Here is an 18,515-nt window from a genome sequence, read left to right as displayed (position 1 = left end):
ATGATGAACGGATGGTGGAAAGTTGCATGGCAATATATCGCGGAATGGCTATGGAAATGCCATAATAGGTAGGTATGGTGGCTGTTTTGAGGAAGGTAAATGGTGGGTTTATGGTACCGGCGAAAGTTGCGCGGTACTAGAGAGGCTAGCAATGGTGGAAGGGTGAGAGTGCATATAATCCATGGACTCAACATTAGTCATAAAGAACTCACATACTTATTGCAAAAATCTATTAGTTATCGAAACAAAGTACTATGCGCATGCTCCTAGGGGGATAGATTGGTAGGAAAAGACCATCGCTCGTCCCCGACCGCCACTCATAAGGAAGACAATCAATAAATAAATCATGCTCCGACTTCATCACATAACGGTTCACCATACGTGCATGCTACGGGAATCACAAACTTCAACACAAGTATTTCTCAAATTCACAACTACTCAACTAGCATGACTCTAATATTACCATCCTCATATCTCAAAACAATCATCAAGTATCAAACTTCTCTTAGTATTCAACACACTCATAAGAGAAATTTATTATTAATCTTGTATACCTAGCATATTAGGATTTTAAGCAAATTACCATGCTATTTAAGACTCTCAAAATAATATACGTGAAGCATGAGAGTTCATCTATTTCTTCAAAATAAAACCACGACCATGCTCTAAAATATATAAGTGAAGCACTAGAGCAAATGACAAACTACTCCGAAAGATATAAGTGAAGATCAATGAGTAATCGAATAATTATGCAACTATGTGAAGACTCTCTAACATTTAATAATTTCAGATCTTGGTACTTTATTCAAACAGCAAGCAAAGCAAAATAAAATGACATCTAAAAATAGCAAACATCATGTGAAGAAGCAAAAACTTAGGAACAACCGATACTAACCGATAGTTGTTGAAGAAGAAAGGTGGGATGCCAACCGGGGCATCCCCAAGCTTAGATGCTTGAGAATTCTTGAAATATTATCTTGGGGTGCCTTGGGCATCCCCAAGCTTGAGCTTTTGTGTCTCCTTAATTCCTCTCATATCACGGTCTCCCTAAATCTCAAAAGGTTCATCGACACAAAACTCAACAAGGACTCGTGAGATAAGTTAGTATAAACCATTGCAAAAACCTTATCATACTCTACTGTAGCAAATCACTAAAATTATTATTCAACATTGCATACTAAATGCCTCTGCATATTTAATAGTCCTATCCTCAAATAGAATCATTAAAGAAGCAAACATATGCAAACATAACAGCAATCTGCCTAAACAGGATAGTCTGTAAAGAATGCTGCAACATCCATACTTCCCTAGCTCCAAAAATTATGAAATAAAATTCCCACTATAAATTTATCAGAGCTTAATATGCAAAATGTTTCAACATTTTATCACATTCTGACTTTTCTAGGGAATTATTGCAACATCGGTAAACTTTCTGTTTTCAAACAGCAACATGTATACTTGTAACATAGGCATAGTAAAGACTATCAATGCCACTTTTATTGAAATAAAAGATGAAAACATTGTTCTAAATAACAGAAAGCAAATCCTAACAAAATAAATTGACACTCCAAGCAAAACACATATCATGTGGTGAATAAAAATACAGCTCCAAGTAAAGTTACCGATGAACGAAGACGAAAGAGGGGATGCCTTCCGGGGCATCCCCAAGCTTAGGCTCTTGGCTATCCTTGAATATTACCTTGGGGTGCCTCGGTCATCCCCAAGCTTAGGCTCTTGCCACTCCTTATTCCATAGTACATCGAATCTTTACCCAAAACTTGAAAACTTCACAACACAAAACTTAAAGTAGAAAACTCATGAGCTCCGTTAGTATAAGAAAATAAATCACCACTTCAAGATACTGTAATGAACTCATTCTTTATTTATATTGGTGTTAAACATACTGTATTCCAACTTCTCTACAGTTTATAAACTATTTTACTAGCCATAGATTCATCAAAATAAGTAAACAACACATGAAAAACAGAATCTGTCAAAAACAGAACAGTCTGTAGTAATCTGAATCAAACGTATACTTATGGAACTCATAAAATTCTCAAATAAATTGCTGGACCTGAGGAATTTATATATTAATCATCTGCAAAAATAATTAACTAAATAGCACTTTCCAAATAAAGATGGCAGCAATTCTCGTGAGCGCTAAAGTTTCTGTTTTTGACAGCATGATCAACAAGACTTTCCCAAAGTCTTCCCAAAGGTTCTACTTGGCACAAACACTAATTAAACACATAAAAACTCATTAATAACAGATGATAGATAATTTATTTATTACTAAACAGGAACAAAAAGTAAGGAACAAGAATAAAATTGGGTTGCCTCCCAACAAGCGCTATCGTTTAACGCCCCTAGCTAGGCATGATGATTTCAATGATGCTCACATAAAGGATAAGAATTATAACATAAAGAGAGCATCATGAATAATATGAATAGCACATTTAAGTCTAACCCACTTCCTATGCATAGGGATTTTGTGAGCAAACAACTTATGGGAACAATAATCAACTAGCATAGGAAAGCAAAACAAGCATAACTTCAAGACTTTAAGCACATAGAGAGGAAACTTGATATTATTGCAATTCCTACAAGCATATGTTCCTCCCTCATAATAATTTTCAGTAGCATCATGAATGAATTCAACAATATAACCAGCACCTAAAGCATTCTTTTCATGATCTACACGCATAGATAATTTACTACTCTCCACATAGGCAAAATTCTTCTCATTCGGAATAGTGGGAATATCATAGGAAACTTGAATACTATAAATTGTTTCCATATTAAAAGAGTAATGTTCAGAGAAGGGGTAATCATAATCATGACAAGTTTTATAAATATAATCACTACTTTTTATAGCATAAGTATCATCACAATAATCATCATAAGTAGGAGGCATGCTATCATCATTATAAACTTGCATATCAAAAGTTGGGAGACTAAAAATATCATCTTCATTAATCATAGCTTCCCCAAGCTTGGTACAAACATTAATTTCAGCAAATATATTCTCAAATATGTCATCCTCATCAAACATAGCTTCCCCAAGCTTGGGCCTTTTCATATCATAAGCATAATCACTCTCATCATTAATAGTATAGATAGCACCGATAGTATAGCAATTATCATATTCTTCCAAGCAAGTGCCAAAAAGATTTTCAAGATTATAAGAAGTATCATTATCTTCCATAATTATATTTTCATGAGGCACAATAGTAATATGACGGCATTATTTGGGAGAGATATCTTTTTACCTCTCTTCCTTTTTCTTTTCTTCTTCTTCACCACATCATGTGTGGGTTCAATCCTCTTTTTGGAGCTCCTTATTAATGAGATTGGTTGAATAGGAGGCTCCTCCTCGTTACCTGATTCATCATAAGAAATAATAGGAGTATATTGGGAAGTCGCTTCCCTTTCATTAGTATTCTCTTCATCTTCTATTTCTTTTCTTTTCTTTATGTAGTTGGAAATATAAGGATTTTCAATGCAATTCACCGCACAATACATATAAATATTCTCTAGATCAAAATCAAGAACTCTATCAAGATTAAACTTTGGAATACCCTCAGTTATACGTTTCATTTCTTCATAACCCAAAAGAAGGCTAAGCTCTTTATGATGCTCAAGGGTAATCAAATTATCACAATGTTTGGACACGACTTGATCATGAAAAAAATAGCATTGGAGCTTTAAATGACCATGTTGATTGCAAAGTTCACAAGGGGCATGAAAAATATTGAATCTTTCAGCACATTCATCTAGACTTTCTTGCAACAATTTAGTTTCTAAGTACTTATGCCTCTTACAATATCTATCTTCCCTATTTGGTGTGTACTTGCAAACCCAATCTACTCCACAAAAATTGACATGTTTATAGGAGGTATTTTCATCATAACTAGTGCAATCATCATTAGCATCATGGATATTCAAAGAATTCATACTAACAACATTGCAATCATGCTCATCATTCAAATATTTAGTGCCAAACATTTTATAGATTTCTTCTTCTAGCACTTGAGCACAATTATCCTTTCCATCATACTCACGAAAGATATTAAAAAGGTGAAGCGTATGAGACAAACTCAATTCCATTTTTTATAGTTTTATTTTATAAACTAAACTAGTGATAAAACAAGAAACTAAAAACTCGATTGCAAGATCTAAAGATATACCTTCAAGCGCTAACCTCCCCGACAACGGCGCCAGAAAAGAGCTTGATGTCTACTACACAACCTTCTTCTTGTAGACGTTGTTGGGCCTCCAAGTGCAGAGGTTTGTAGGACAGTAGCAAATTTCCCTCAAGTGGATGACCTAAGGTTTATCAATCCGTAGGAGGCGTAGGATGAAGATGGTCTCTCTCAAGCAACCCTGCAACCAAATAACAAAGAGTCTCTTGTGTCCCCAACACACCCAATACAATGGTAAATTGTATAGGTGCACTAGTTCGGCGAAGAGATGGTGATACAAGTGGTATATGGATGGTAGATAATAGTATTTGTAATCTGAAATTATAAAAACAGCAAGGTAACTAATGATAAAAGTGAGCGTAAATGGTATTGCAATGCTAGGAAACAAGGCCTAGGGTTCATACTTTCACTAGTGTAAGTCCTCTCAACAATACTAACATAATTGGATCATAAAACTATCCCTCAACATGCAACAAAGAGTCACTCCAAAGTCACTAATAGCGGAGAACGAACGAAGAGATTATGGTAGGGTACGAAACCACCTCAAAGTTATTCTTTCCAATCAATCCGTTGGGCTATTCCTATAAGTGTCACAAACAACCCTAGAGTTCGTACTAGAATAACACCTTAAGATACAAATCAACCAAAACCCTAATGTCACCTAGATACTACAATGTCACCTCAAGTATCCGTGGGCATGATTATACAATATGCATCACACAATCTCAGATTCATCTATTCAACCAACACAAAGGACCTCAAAGAGTGCCCCAAAGTTTCTACCAGAGAATCACGACGAAAACGTGTGCCAACCCCTATGCATAGGTTCATGGGCGGAACCCGCAAGTTGATCACCAAAACATACATCAAGTGAATCACGTGATATCCCATTGTCACCACAGATATCCACGGCAAGACATTCGTCAAGTGTTCTCAAATCTTTAAAGACTCAATCCGATAAGATTACTTCAAAGGGGAAACTCAATTCATTACAAGAAAGAAGAGGAGGGAAGAAACATCATAGGATCCAAATATAATAGCAAAGCTCGTGATACATCAAGATCGTATCATCTCAAGAAAAGGTGAAGATCACCATGACTCTTGCATAAGGTAGAAGATAACAATGAAGGATAGGCCCTTCGCAGAGGGAAGCATAGGTTGCCATGCGCTTTTGGTTGGATGCATAAAATCTCAATGCGAAAGAACGTCACTTTATATTGCCCCTTGTGATATGAACCTTTATTATGCAGTTCGTCGCTTTTATTACTTCCACATCACAAGATCGTATAAAGCTTATTTCTCCGACACCAATCAATCATATATATATATTTAGAGCAATTTTTATTGCTTTGCACCGATGACAACTTACTTGAAGGATCTTACTCAATCCATAGGTAGATATGGTGGACTTTCATGGCAAAACTGGTTTAAGGGTATTTGGAAGCACAAGTAGTATTTCTACTTGGTGCTAAGAATTTGGCTAGCATGAGGGGGAAAGGCAAGCTCAACAAGTTAAAGGATCCATGACAACATACTTTATCTCAAATATAAGAAAGACATAACGCATTACGTTGTCTTCCTTGTCCAACATCAACTCTTTAGCATGTCATATTTTAATGAGTGCTCCCAATCATAAAAGATGTCAATCATAATATATCTATATGTGAAACCTCTCTTTCCTTATTACTTCCTACTAATTGCAACAATGACCAAAGCTATGTCTGCCAATTCCCAACAACTTTTAATCATCATACTCTTTCTATGTGAAGTCATTACTCTCAATAAGATCAATATGAACTTTTTGTTTCTTTTTATTCTTTTTCTCTTTTCTTTTATTCACCCAAGATCATGGCAAAATAATCAAGCCCTTGACTCAACACTAATATTTATTATATATAGCTCACGGACTTGATTACAAAGAGAGATCATAAAGCAAAACTCAAAACTAGATCATGCCATAAACTTTGTTGTACCAGATCAAGATACTACTAATAGGATCGAACAAAGAAAAACGATAAAGATAGGAGTTGTGATTCGGGGCACCTCCCCCAAGCTTGGCAGTTGCCAAGGGGAGTGCCCATACCCATGTGATTATATCTCCTTCTGTGTTGTCGGTGTAATATTCTTGGCGATGATTCCCCTCAGGATGCGGTTCTCCTCCTCGAGCTTGTTGACTTGCTGTTTGAGGTCCATTATTTCCTTACGAAGCTTTCCTGTGACAGCTAAACCTCCTTGCACCCAAGGGTGTTGCATAGCTGCGGGAGAACAAGTGACACTCCTCTTCATATTTTCATAAGAAAGAAATCTAACATTAGAAGGGAAAACCGAATTTGGAATAGCTGAGCTCTGTAGTTCCCCCATCGTGAACCCAGCTCGGAGGCGAGAGGTGACTTCATCATCCTCCATGGCATCTACTCTCATCAAGTCAGCCTCCATCTCCTCCGTTGCTGGCCCAAAGTGGTCAGTGTCGCTGTTTGCCCTTGGTTCTGGTGCCGGATTAGATACCCGGCTCTCCCCGATTGACTCTTGAGAAGACATCTTGTTCTAATCTGCAGCAGCAACAACTTGAAATCAAAAACAGAGGAAATTTGTGTGATACGGGAGTCAAAACCTTTGGGAGAATATATAATGAATTTTTACCGACCAAAATACGCAACGTGCAAGAAAACGGAGTCCGGAAGGCACACGAGGTGCTCACGAGGTAGGGGGCGTGCCCACCACCCTCGTGGGACCCTCGTGTCCTTCCCGGACTGCTACTTATTTTTCTATTTTTCTAAATATTCCAAAACGGAGAAATATTGCCTTAAAAATTGTTTTGGAGTCAGTTTACTTACCGTACCACATACCTATTCCTTTTCGGGGTCTGAAACGTTCCGGAAAGTGTCCCTTATGTATTCCTCCGGGGTTACAGTTTCAATAATATTGGTTTCAACATTTATGGGATTACCTGAGATATAATGTTTGATTCTTTGACCGTTTACCACCTTCGGATTTGTGCCCTCGAAGTTGTTGATCTTTATGGCACCGGAACGATAGACCTCTTCGATAACATAGGGGCCTTCCCATTTAGAGAGAAGTTTGCTTGCAAAAAATCTTAAATGAGAGTTGTATAGCAATACATAATCACCTACATTAAACTCACGCTTTTGTATCCTTTTGTCATGCCATCTTTTAACTTTTTCTTTAAACAACTTGGCATTTTCATAAGCTTGGGTTCTCCATTCATCAAGTGAGCTAATATCAAATAACCTCTTCTCACCGGCAAGTTTAAAATCATAGTTGAGCTCTTTAATAGACCAATATGCCTTATGTTCTTGTTCGAGAGGTAAGTGACATGCTTTTCCATAAACCATTTTATACGGAGACATACCCATAGGATTTTTGTATGCAGTTCTATAAGCCCATAATGCATCATCAAGTTTCTTGGACCAATTCTTTCTAGACCTGTTAATGGTCTTTTACAAAATTAATTTGAGCTCTCTATTGCTCAACTCTACTTGACCACTAGACCGAGGGTGATAAGGAGATGCAATTCTATGATTAACATCATATTTAGCAAGCATTTTACGGAAAGCACCATGAATAAAGTGTGAACCACCATCAGTCATTAAATATCAAACCTCGGAAAAATAACTTCTTTAAGCATTTTAATAGAAGTGTTATGATCAGCACTACTAGTTGGAATAGCTTCTACCCACTTAGTAACGTAATCAATAGCAACTAGAATATGTGTGTATCCATTAGAGGCAGGAAAAGGTCCCATATAATCAAAGCCCCAAATATCAAATGGTTCAATAACAAGAGAATAATTCATAGGCATTTCTTGACGTCTACTAATATTACCAATTCTTTGACATTCATCACAAGACAAGACAAACTTACGGGCATCCTTGAAGAGAGTAGGCCAATAAAAACCAGATTGCAATACCTTATGTGCAGTTCTATCTTCAGCGTGGTGTCCTCCATAAGCCTCGGAATGACACTTGCGTAGGATTTGTTCCTGTTCATGCTCAGGTACACAATGTCTAATAACACTATCCACTCCTTTATAAAGATGTGGGTCATCCCAAAAGTAATGTCTCAAATCATAGAAAAACTTTTTCTTTTGCTGGTATGTGAAGCTAGGTGGTATAAACTTAGCAACAATATAATTAGCGTAATCAGCATACCATGGAGTACTACGAGAAGTACTTATAACATTTAATTGTTCATCAGGAAAGCTATCATTAATAGGTAGTGGGTGATGTCTACTACACAACCTTCTTCTTGTAGACGTTGTTGGGCCTCCAAGTGCAGAGGTTTGTAGGACAGTAGCAAATTTCCCTCAAGTGGATGACCTAAGGTTTATCAATCCGTAGGAGGCGTAGGATGAAGATGGTCTCTCTCAAGCAACCCTGCAACCAAATAACAAAGAGTCTCTTGTGTCCCCAACACACCCAATACAATGGTAAATTGTAGTAGGTGCACTAGTTCGGTGAAGAGATGGTGATACAATGGTATATGGATAGTAGATAATAGTTTTTGTAATCTGAAATAATAAAAACAGCAAGGTAGCAAGTGATAAAAGTGAGCGTAAACGGTATTGCAATGCTGAAACGAGGCCTGGTTCATACTTTCGCTAGTGTAAGTTCCCTCACAATACTAACATAATTGATCACATAACTATCCCTCACATGCAACAAAGAGACACTCCAAAGTCACTAATAGTGGAGAACGAACGAAGAGAATTTGGTTAGGGTACGAAACCACCTCAAAGTTATTCTTTCCAATCAATCGTTGGGCTATTCCTATAAGTGTCACAAACAGCCCTAGAGTTCGTACTAGAATAACACCTTAAGACACAAATCAACAAAAACCCTAATGTCACCTAGATACTCCAATGTGACCTCAAGTATCCGTGGGCATGATTATACGTTATGCATCACACAATCTCAGATTCATCTATTAAACCAACACAAAAGACCTCAAAGAGTGCCCCAAAGTTCTACCGGAGAATCACGACGAAAACGTGTGCCAACCCCTATGCATAGGTTCCCAATGTCACGAAACCCGCAAGTTGATCACCTTAACATACATCAAGTGGCACGTGGTATCCCATTGTCACCACAGATATCCACGGCAAGACATACATAAAGTGTCGTGGTTTCGTCACGGCAGATGTCCTAGAGAAAGGACTTAGTCGTGGAGCCATCGCGACGGGTTAGCTTGAAGGGGTTAAAGCGGACACAAGGACGCAGGAGAGTTTATACTAGTTCGGCCCCTTTGATGAAGGTAAAAGCCTACGTCTAGTTGTGATGGAATTGATGGGGTTTCGATGACTAGGGAGCAATCAAGCTTCGCCTATGTCTCGAGTGTTGTCCGTTGTCCTTGAACCACCGCCGGGTCGTCCCCTTATATACACGGGTGACGCCCGTCGGTTTACAGAGTCCCAATACCGGCTCATAGATGTGTCCGGTTTGGTCTCTACTTATTCCTAACTTACAATACAAGTTAACTACTAACGCCGGTTTACGGCTACAGGCTTTGAACCGACCATGGGCCTTGAGCCTTCATCTGCCTTCTTGGGCTTTAACATACTTAACTACTGACGAAGTTAACCCGGCCCAGATAGGCCGGTTTACGCCCAGTGGTAATATCCCCAACATTAGGCCCCAGATTGATTTGAACATGTTCATGTCAATCCTTTAGCAAAAATCTTCATCTTCAATATCTTCTTGTAGTTTGTTGAACCGCCGTGATGTCATCTTCTCTGGTCGTTGTAAACCGGCGTGACGTCACCTGTTATAAAGGACCTTAATAGGTCTGCGACAATTAAGGCGACATCTTCGTTTCCAAACCCTCGGTCCCTTGATTTTCGCGCCTGACTCCTGTCCCTTGCCTTATAAATAGGACCGAAGGGTCATTTCTTTTTCCCCTCCGTGCCCTTCTGCTTCGTCTTCCTCGCGTCGCCCAGCTTCGGAGCTCCGCCGCCACCGTCAACCTCTGCATCAACCTTGGCCGCTGCATCAACCTGGGCGCACCAGAGTACCGCGGCAACCTTCCGCGTCTTTCTCATCTCCAGTAAGTCTTCTGTTCTTTTCAACACAGATCTGTTCTAGGGTTTCATGTTCTTCTAGTGTTCATCGCCTGTTTCGTGTTCATACGATAGCTCCTAGATGCATCTGTGAATCCTTGCTCTGTGTAGCGGTAGGTTTTAGCATCCGCCTTCAGTTTCATGCCTCAAGACCATAGATCTATATGTATCTCTGCCCATTGATTCAGTACTGTTCTTTTTTGAACCTTGAATATTTTCCTTCTTTTCTGAACTTGCTTCAGATCCGTTGCTGTAGAGAAGTCTTGTGAAATCTGTTTCTGTAAACTTACTCATCTGCTTCAATGTTTAGACCAGGCGGTTTAACTTTGTAGAAAAAATTGCCAAACCGGTATATACCATTAGTCCCCTTGTTGAACCGCCAGATGTTGTTGCTTCATAAAACTCCGGTTTAGATAGATCTGTCTCCGGTTTAACATTGCACATACCAATGTACCTTAATCAATGCATTTTTGAACCGGGATCATCTACCTTGTAGATTTCATCATGGCCAAGCAAGTATATGAGTGCAACTGGGTTCCTTCTCGCGTCACAGAGGCTCAACTGGACGATTTAGTCCTGATCGGCGCCTTAGGCAGCAAAGATACCATCCATTGGAGGGCTCCTGGCAAAGAATGCCCTCCCACACCTCAAGAAGGAGAGGTCGTCGTTTTCGTAGATCACTTAGCCCGGGGCTTTAAGCCGCCCGGTTCTAAATTTTACCGGGACGTTTTAGCCGATTTTCAACTCCATCCACAAGATACTGGCCCCAACTCTGTTACAAACATGTGTCACTTCCAAGTGCTCTGTGAGGCGTTCTTTCAAGAGGAGCCCACAGTGGAATTGTTCAGAGACTGTTTCCATCTAAACCGCCGTACTGAGTTTACTGACGGCTCCAATACGGAGTTGGGTGGCGTGGCGATTCAGAAAAGGAAAGAGGTCACATACCCTCACGCCAAACTGCACAGCCACCCCAAAGAGTGGAATCAAACATGGTTCTATTGCAAAGACACCTCCCCTGCTGGTGAAAATCCCTTGCCTGGCTTTCGTCCGGAGCGGCTCAGCAATACACACCCCTTTCCGCAAAGGTTGACTGCCCAGGAGAGAAGCAAATATGCTCCTCAACTGTCGAAGCTCAGAGCCTTTATGGCCAACGGTTTAACAGGGGTTGATCTCGCCCGCTGTTGGATATCATGGAGCATACTGCCCCTTAGTCAGCGCTCCGGTTTGATGTGCGAGTATACTGGCAGTGTTGATGACCCACTGCGACATTCCAACATCCAGCTCACCGATGAAGAAATCACAGAGGCTGTGAATAAGATGCTGAATGAACCGGAACACATCTGTGCTAAAACCGGCCTGCTTCCCTTCTGTGCCACCAACAAACCGCCAGCTGTAAGAGTTTGATTTTTCTTTTTGCTAAATCTGCTATTGATATATCTGGTCATTGTTTAATATCAGTGTCTGTGTAACCAGGGCAATGATCCGTTTTGGAGCAAGAAACTGCCGCAGGAGAAACCAGAAAAACCAGACAAACCGGAAAGAGCAACCCGGCAAAAGACTAAAGCTGTGAAGAAGACTGCCCACAGGAAAAGAACCACTGCATCCTCTAACCCGGCCCCTGATGATGATGTGGATAATCCGGACCTTGAGGTAGGGCTTGACTCACTTGGCTTATTCTTCATGCGTCTTATTGATGATGATATTTGTCAGGATGATGCCGAAGCCAGCCATGCTGATGCTGCAGAGGTAATTATTCTCTCTTCCGATTCAGAACCTTTGCCTTCACTAAAAATCCGTCAGGCAAACCGGAAAGTTAAATTTTCTCATCCTCTTGCTTATTTGGATCCCAAATTTCTTATGAAGACCCAACAACACGAAGCTCATCGCACAACCCGGCACAGCGGCCAGGTAGTTACCTCCGCCGGTTTACTGAACAGTCCGGTTCGGAAACGCCGTTCAGAGGTCTCTAATTTGCTTGTCAGTGCTTGTCCTAAAGCGGGCTGCTTTCGTCAACCTCTTAATCCATCTGACTCCGATTACCAGGTTACTTCCCACTCATCCTCTGGCGAGTCATCGGCTACTCAGCTGCCACCGCTCAAAACGGTGCTTGGGTAAGCTATACTTATCATAATATTTGCAGCACATCGCCTTGGAACACATGTTGTATTTTATTTTGTTATTCCTTTCAGGGCCAAGCCTAGGCCAAGCAAGAAGGCTCGTCTGGACAAAGCGGCCGAAGAGGATGCCGTCCTTGAACCGGGCAAAACACCAGATCTTGAAGCGGCTATTCCTGAGGATATACCCAATGATCCACCGCAGCAAGACGACGATCTTATTGCTGAAGAGAGACCTATTGATACCTCAAGTCCTGTCAATCAGCCCACAAGCTCCATCCGGATTGAGAAATCCACCGGTCCAACAAAGCCTACTGACAAGCCAACAGCCCCAGTGCAAACCGGCGATACCAAGGATGATGAGGTTGTCATTACTGGCATTGGCCATACAGAGCCAAGCAATCCTGTCGCTTTGTCCAAACATTCTGCCAAGGAAGAATTTGCTGCCTTTGGCAAAGGCAAGTGGAATGCTGATCTGGCGACTTACGCTGCTCTGAACGCCCAAGATATCCATTCCGGCTACCTGAACCGGCTGTATACCAGTCGTGACTATGAAGCCGGTCTGGTTAATATGATGAAAGATAAATATGAGGTAACTTCCATATGCTCTTTCCTGCTTGTATATTTCAATTCTTGTTGACGCTCCTAGCCCCCGAGGGCTGGTTTGTAATCTTCTTTCAAACCGGGACTTTACTAATATAAATTTTAATGCTTTGAAATTCGCTGATGTAGTCCCCAAGGGCTGGTTCAACTTAGCGTAGTTAAACCAGGACTTTAAGTAATTGAGATCGCCGCATCAGAATATATACGAGCAAATAGCCATTAGCCCCAAGTGCCAAGTTGAATACTTGTATTGATCTTGGGACTTTGTAAGCAATTGAAAGATGAAGATCGAATATGCATTAGCCCCCAAGTGCCAAGTGCATAACTTGTTATGTGGTTGGTACTTCAATCCTTGTATCGTTTTACTGAATCATATAACTGTCTGCATGCAGGCTGAGCTGAAGACGAAAGAAAGCCAAGTCGCCGATCTCCAAGATAATCTGAAATCCCAACAAGCTGAAACCTCCAAAGCAAAAGAGGAATTAACCAGCGCTTTAAGCGCCATGGAACAGCTTAAGGAGAGCTTCAAGAAGAAGCGGGCGGATTGGGCCACTGAAAAATCCACTTTAATCAAACGAGCAGAAGATGCCGAGGCTGCACTAAAACCGGTGGCGGATGAACTGACCAGCATAAAGCGGCACGTGCATGCCATGACCACTGCTATCTTTGGTAAGCCAGTTTGACTTCTGAATTGATTCTGCCGTCTTACAGAGCTGCCGGTTTGTTAACCCTTTATGATATTTCAGGGACTCGCATTGGTCACTTGGGGTCAGATGTGCGGAAGAAACTGAAATCCGCCTACACGTTGGTCGAACAACTGTACACTGGTGCACAGCGGATCATCTGTACTGCATCCCACAACAAGCCGGCGCCCACTTTGATTCAGGACACTCTGATGAAACTGTCGGTGCTTCTTGCCCGGGTTGAAGAGCTAAAGAAATCTGCTGCTCGAACCGGTGCGATCAATGCCTTAATCCGGGCAAAAGCTTGGTTGCCGGATTTTGATCCTATTGAAGCGGCTCAGGGCTATCCCAGCTTGAAGGAAGACGGGTCAGAGTTTAATGAAGCAGATCTGCGAGCAATAAACCAGGAGGTGCGTCTGCTGGCTTGTCAATTGGCATAAGAAGCAGACTTATCTCATTACCAAGCCCAATATGACAATCAAAACAAGCGAATAGCTGCACCAATTCATGAAGCAGAAAATCTTATCCCTCCAATCCATAAGCATACTTATGCTCCCGATATTGACCCGTTGTTGCGGATCCATGATGAAGCTGTCTTTCAAGCATTAATGGGAGTCGACTGGACAACTGTTGATTTCCAGCCGCTGGGTAGAGAAACTGAAGCTGAAGTGGCGCGGGATGATCCACAACCATCAGGCCAGGCTGGTGACCAAGCTTGAACCGGAAGCCAGTTTAAAACTGCTTCTCCCTTGCGAAAAACAATGATCTTATTGTGGGCACCGTGTTGCCTTGTAATAGGCTAGCTGATACTTTTGATGTTGATATGCCTTCGTGCATAATTACTGCAACTTGCTCTTCCTTTGGGTGATGAACTTTCCAAAGTACTTTTTGTAATAAAAAATCTTAAAGTGCCACCGCGGTTGTACCGTCAGGCAGAATATGATGTCTACATACATGAAATCAAAACATCTGAAATTTTTAAGTATATGACCAAACTTTTGAGATACCTAATACCTGCCATCGTTGAGCGTGAAGTTAGCTTGGCCAATCTTGAAGCGGAGTTTTATAAACCCACACTGTTGTAGGAGGTAGCAACTCCTATATATATGATGCCGGTTTACCATGTAAACCGTGCCGGGTTATAATAAACACTGTGTTACTGTAACATCCCAAATTTTGCAATTTGGAATGTTATACACTAGATCATCATGCATATCATATTTTCTTGCATTTTGGTCGATCCTAGAAATTTCACGCAACTCAAGGACCTTCGAAGAGAGTTGGAGATTTCGTTATTTTCATATTTGAGAGTTTTCTCAAATTTTGAAAAGAGGATCATTTGATTTATTTATTTTATCTTCAATTATTTTTCCGGTGTTAAAATATATGAGAGAGGGTATAATATGACTTTCCCAAATTTAGGAAAAATGAAGATTTAATAAATAGATCAATTTTGGTTTTGCCGGAGTTTTGTTTGCGTTTTATTTGGATAGGGAAAAATGCGCGTTTTCAAAAATTGCATTTTAGGCCCGGAGAAAAGTTCATTTTGTTCGACTCATTTTTAGGAGTCGGGGAAAATTTATTTTAGAAATTTTGGAGTTCGTTTATTTCTCTTTTTGTTTTGTTTTTTTTTCGCGCGCGAAACCGATTTAAAGAAAAAAAAAAGAGCAGATCCCGCCAGGCCAAAGGCCCAGCCAGCCGCCGCTGCGCCCCAGCCTCCCTGCGCGCGTGCGCCAGCGCCAGGCGCCAGGCGCCAGGCCGCCGCCTCGCCTCTTAGCCGAGTCCCTCTAGGACTCTAGGCTAGCCCCCTTTCCTTGTCTTGTTTTCCCTCTTTTGCTTGCCCCCTACCCCAAGTAAATCCCCCCTCACCTATATAAATACCCCATAACCCCCCCCCCCCTCTCCCCACATAAATCCCCAAGCCGCAGCAAGCAGCAGCGCGCAGCCCCAAGCCGCCGCCGCCTTAGCCCGCTCCCACACCCGCGCCACGCCCCAAGCCGCCGCCGCCGCCCTACGTCGCCGCCGCCGCCTTACGCCGCCATTCGCCGGAGCCCCTCGCCAAGGTTGCCCTGCGCCGCGTCTCTTTTTCTTCCCTCGGTTCGGTTTTTCTTCTAAACCGTTCTGGTTCTTTTCTAAACCGTTCCGGTTTTCTTTCCGATTTTTCGTTTCGGTTTTCTTCCGAAACCCTAGATCGGTTTTCCGTTTCTTTTTCGGTTTCTTTTCCAAAAACCCTAGATCGGTTTTTGTTCTTCTTTCGGACCGTTCGTCTCAACGAACGTGATCACCGATTCTTTCTCGGTTAACGACGTCCGTTCGTTTAACCGCTCTTCGTTTTCTTTCTCGTCGGTTTTATTCCGCGATCGCGATCTCAGATCCGATCTTCGTTCTAGTCTTTCTTCTCGCTCGTTTATCGGAATCAGGTGATTCAAGTGCCTAGAGTTTCATTTCGAAACCGCCGTTCCGTCTAATCAACTTAAACAAGTTTTTGCCCCGGTAAAATTTGACCTAGATTTAACTTGCTAGAACCGAGTTGTTTTCTTCTGGTGTTTGTTTTCTGTTTCTTTCTTTGCAACCGGAGTTCTTAAATTGAATTTTCTGGTTCGTTCTCTTGTTCGAGTTTTACCTGTGCATTAGATGAGTACTTATTGTGTGCTTGTTGTTTGTCTGCGATAGATCACCCGGATTGCGCCGCTTGTTACTTCGAAACCCTAGGTCTCGCGGATCATCAGCAAGGCAAGTAACACTTTGATCATACCTTTTCTACAACCCATGTTTTATTGCATTAGATCAATCCTCTCACATTGCATGATTAGGATCTAATTAAATTGTGGGATGGGAAGTAGATGAGGTAGTACCTATTACCTGTATTATTATGAAACCTGTGGGAGTTACTTCTACGCTTGCTATTTATGCCATGCTATGCTAGTAGACGTGGATTGGGTGAGTGATATCCATGACAGATGTGAGTTGATAATTTTAATGGTTTATCTAAGGTGGCAACTTAAACACACATCTGGGTGGATTGAGGCACCTGATGTCTATCAGGACTTGCCTGTTTTTATTTCGGACCGCCACCCAGGCTCAAAGGGATCATAAGATCTTTCATGCTAGAAACTTCCGTGTGCAGCCACAAGCCATTATGGGCTCTGGCATAGTTGACTAAGTCGTGCGAACTCTTACGGGTAGACTAGCAGATGTAGGGGAAAGTAGGTGTACCGGTCTACCCACATGTAAGGTGCTAGCGCTTCTGAAAGACTGTGTCTCGGTCATCCGTCTTCTCAAACACTCTGCAGTGCGAGAAACCAAACGGAGGCGATCGAGTCTTGTGGGGAAAAGTGCGCAAACCTCTGCAGAGTGTACAAACTAATCATGATTAGCCGTGTCCCCGGTTATGGACAACTTGAGTGTCTAGTACTTGAATATCATGTGAATCTCATCATGTTACTTCTAATTAATGTTGTTGGGTTTTAATTACTTAATTGGGATTGAGAATGCTGTCAACCATTCTCAATGTTTAACAACCACCATGATAGTTAATAAATTTATTCCTTTGCAGTAGGGAAAAATTGGCTTTACGCAAAACTGTAACCATAGAGCTTTCCACCAGCCATATATGCATATAGTATAGCTGTTTCATTCCATTACTCTCTATGTGTTACATTGCCAGCATATTCCATGTGCTGACCTGTTTTCGGGCTGCAACTTCTCATGTTGCAGACTTTTCAGATGACGAGTAAGGTGCTTTTAGGTCGTGGTTCTATACTCAGTGATGCCGTTGGAGTTGATGGACCCATTTATCTTCCGAGTCTTCCGCTGTTATCTTTATAATATGGCCTTAAGCCATATTTATTGTAATAAGTTCTCTTTGAGACAACGATGTAATAAGTGTGTGATTGCCACTCTGCTATAAATCCTTCGATGTACTGTGTGGTGTCAGCATTACTGATCCAGGGATGACACCTGAGCACAGAGCGCTTGATCCATTCGGGTCGGGTCGCTACAAAGATGGTATCAGAGCACACGCTGACTGTAGGACACGACCACTAAGTTAAAGCCATAGAACACCATTCTCTTCTCATTTTCTAACTCCTCATCTTTTCTACTCTATTAGGATGACGAACGCGAAGATTAAGTATGCTCAACCGGATGAAGGCACACCATTTGGATTTCATCTGAAGGAAGTCACCAAGTACCTGAACATTGGATTACCAAGCTTCACGGGGACCTTCAACGCCACTCTGCCTGAAGAGGAACGCTGGAAGATTCAAGCTCACGTTCTGGGAAGGACATTCGCGCCAATCACAAAGCCCATAGATAGTGTTTTCAATGCACCAACCTGGAGTCTGGGAAGGAGCATGGCAGCTCATATCACCATAGGACGCATTGGAGAAGTTTACCAAGAAGACCTCAAGGACACTATCTACCAGATTTGCGGACGCCGAGATGAACAATGGGAGTTAGTCAGCACCAAGAAGGATAGATCCATTGCATCTTTCATCCAGGAGTTAAACCAGCACATTCGACGCCACGAGAACCAGATGTGCAATGATATGATAAAGTTGAAGAATGCGAAGGCAAGGATCATCGAGCTAGAAGGAGAACTGAAGTCTACACGCAAGGACTACATGGACGAGATCGTAGCTCTAGCAAGACACAATGGCGATCTTAAGTAGGAGATTGAAGAACTCAGGAGGAAGTTAGCATCCAAAGAGGAAGATGAGTATGTCGCATGTCCGGACAACTACATCATCATCGACGACACCGATTCGGATCCAAGTGAACCCGACTTTGAAGACGAAGCTGGAGCAGATATCATGGAGTCTTCCACCGGTTCAAATTT

Source organism: Triticum aestivum, chromosome 4A (assembly GCF_018294505.1).
Source record: "Triticum aestivum cultivar Chinese Spring chromosome 4A, IWGSC CS RefSeq v2.1, whole genome shotgun sequence".
Lineage (NCBI taxonomy): Eukaryota > Viridiplantae > Streptophyta > Magnoliopsida > Poales > Poaceae > Triticum > Triticum aestivum.
This window is presented reverse-complemented; position numbering follows the sequence as displayed.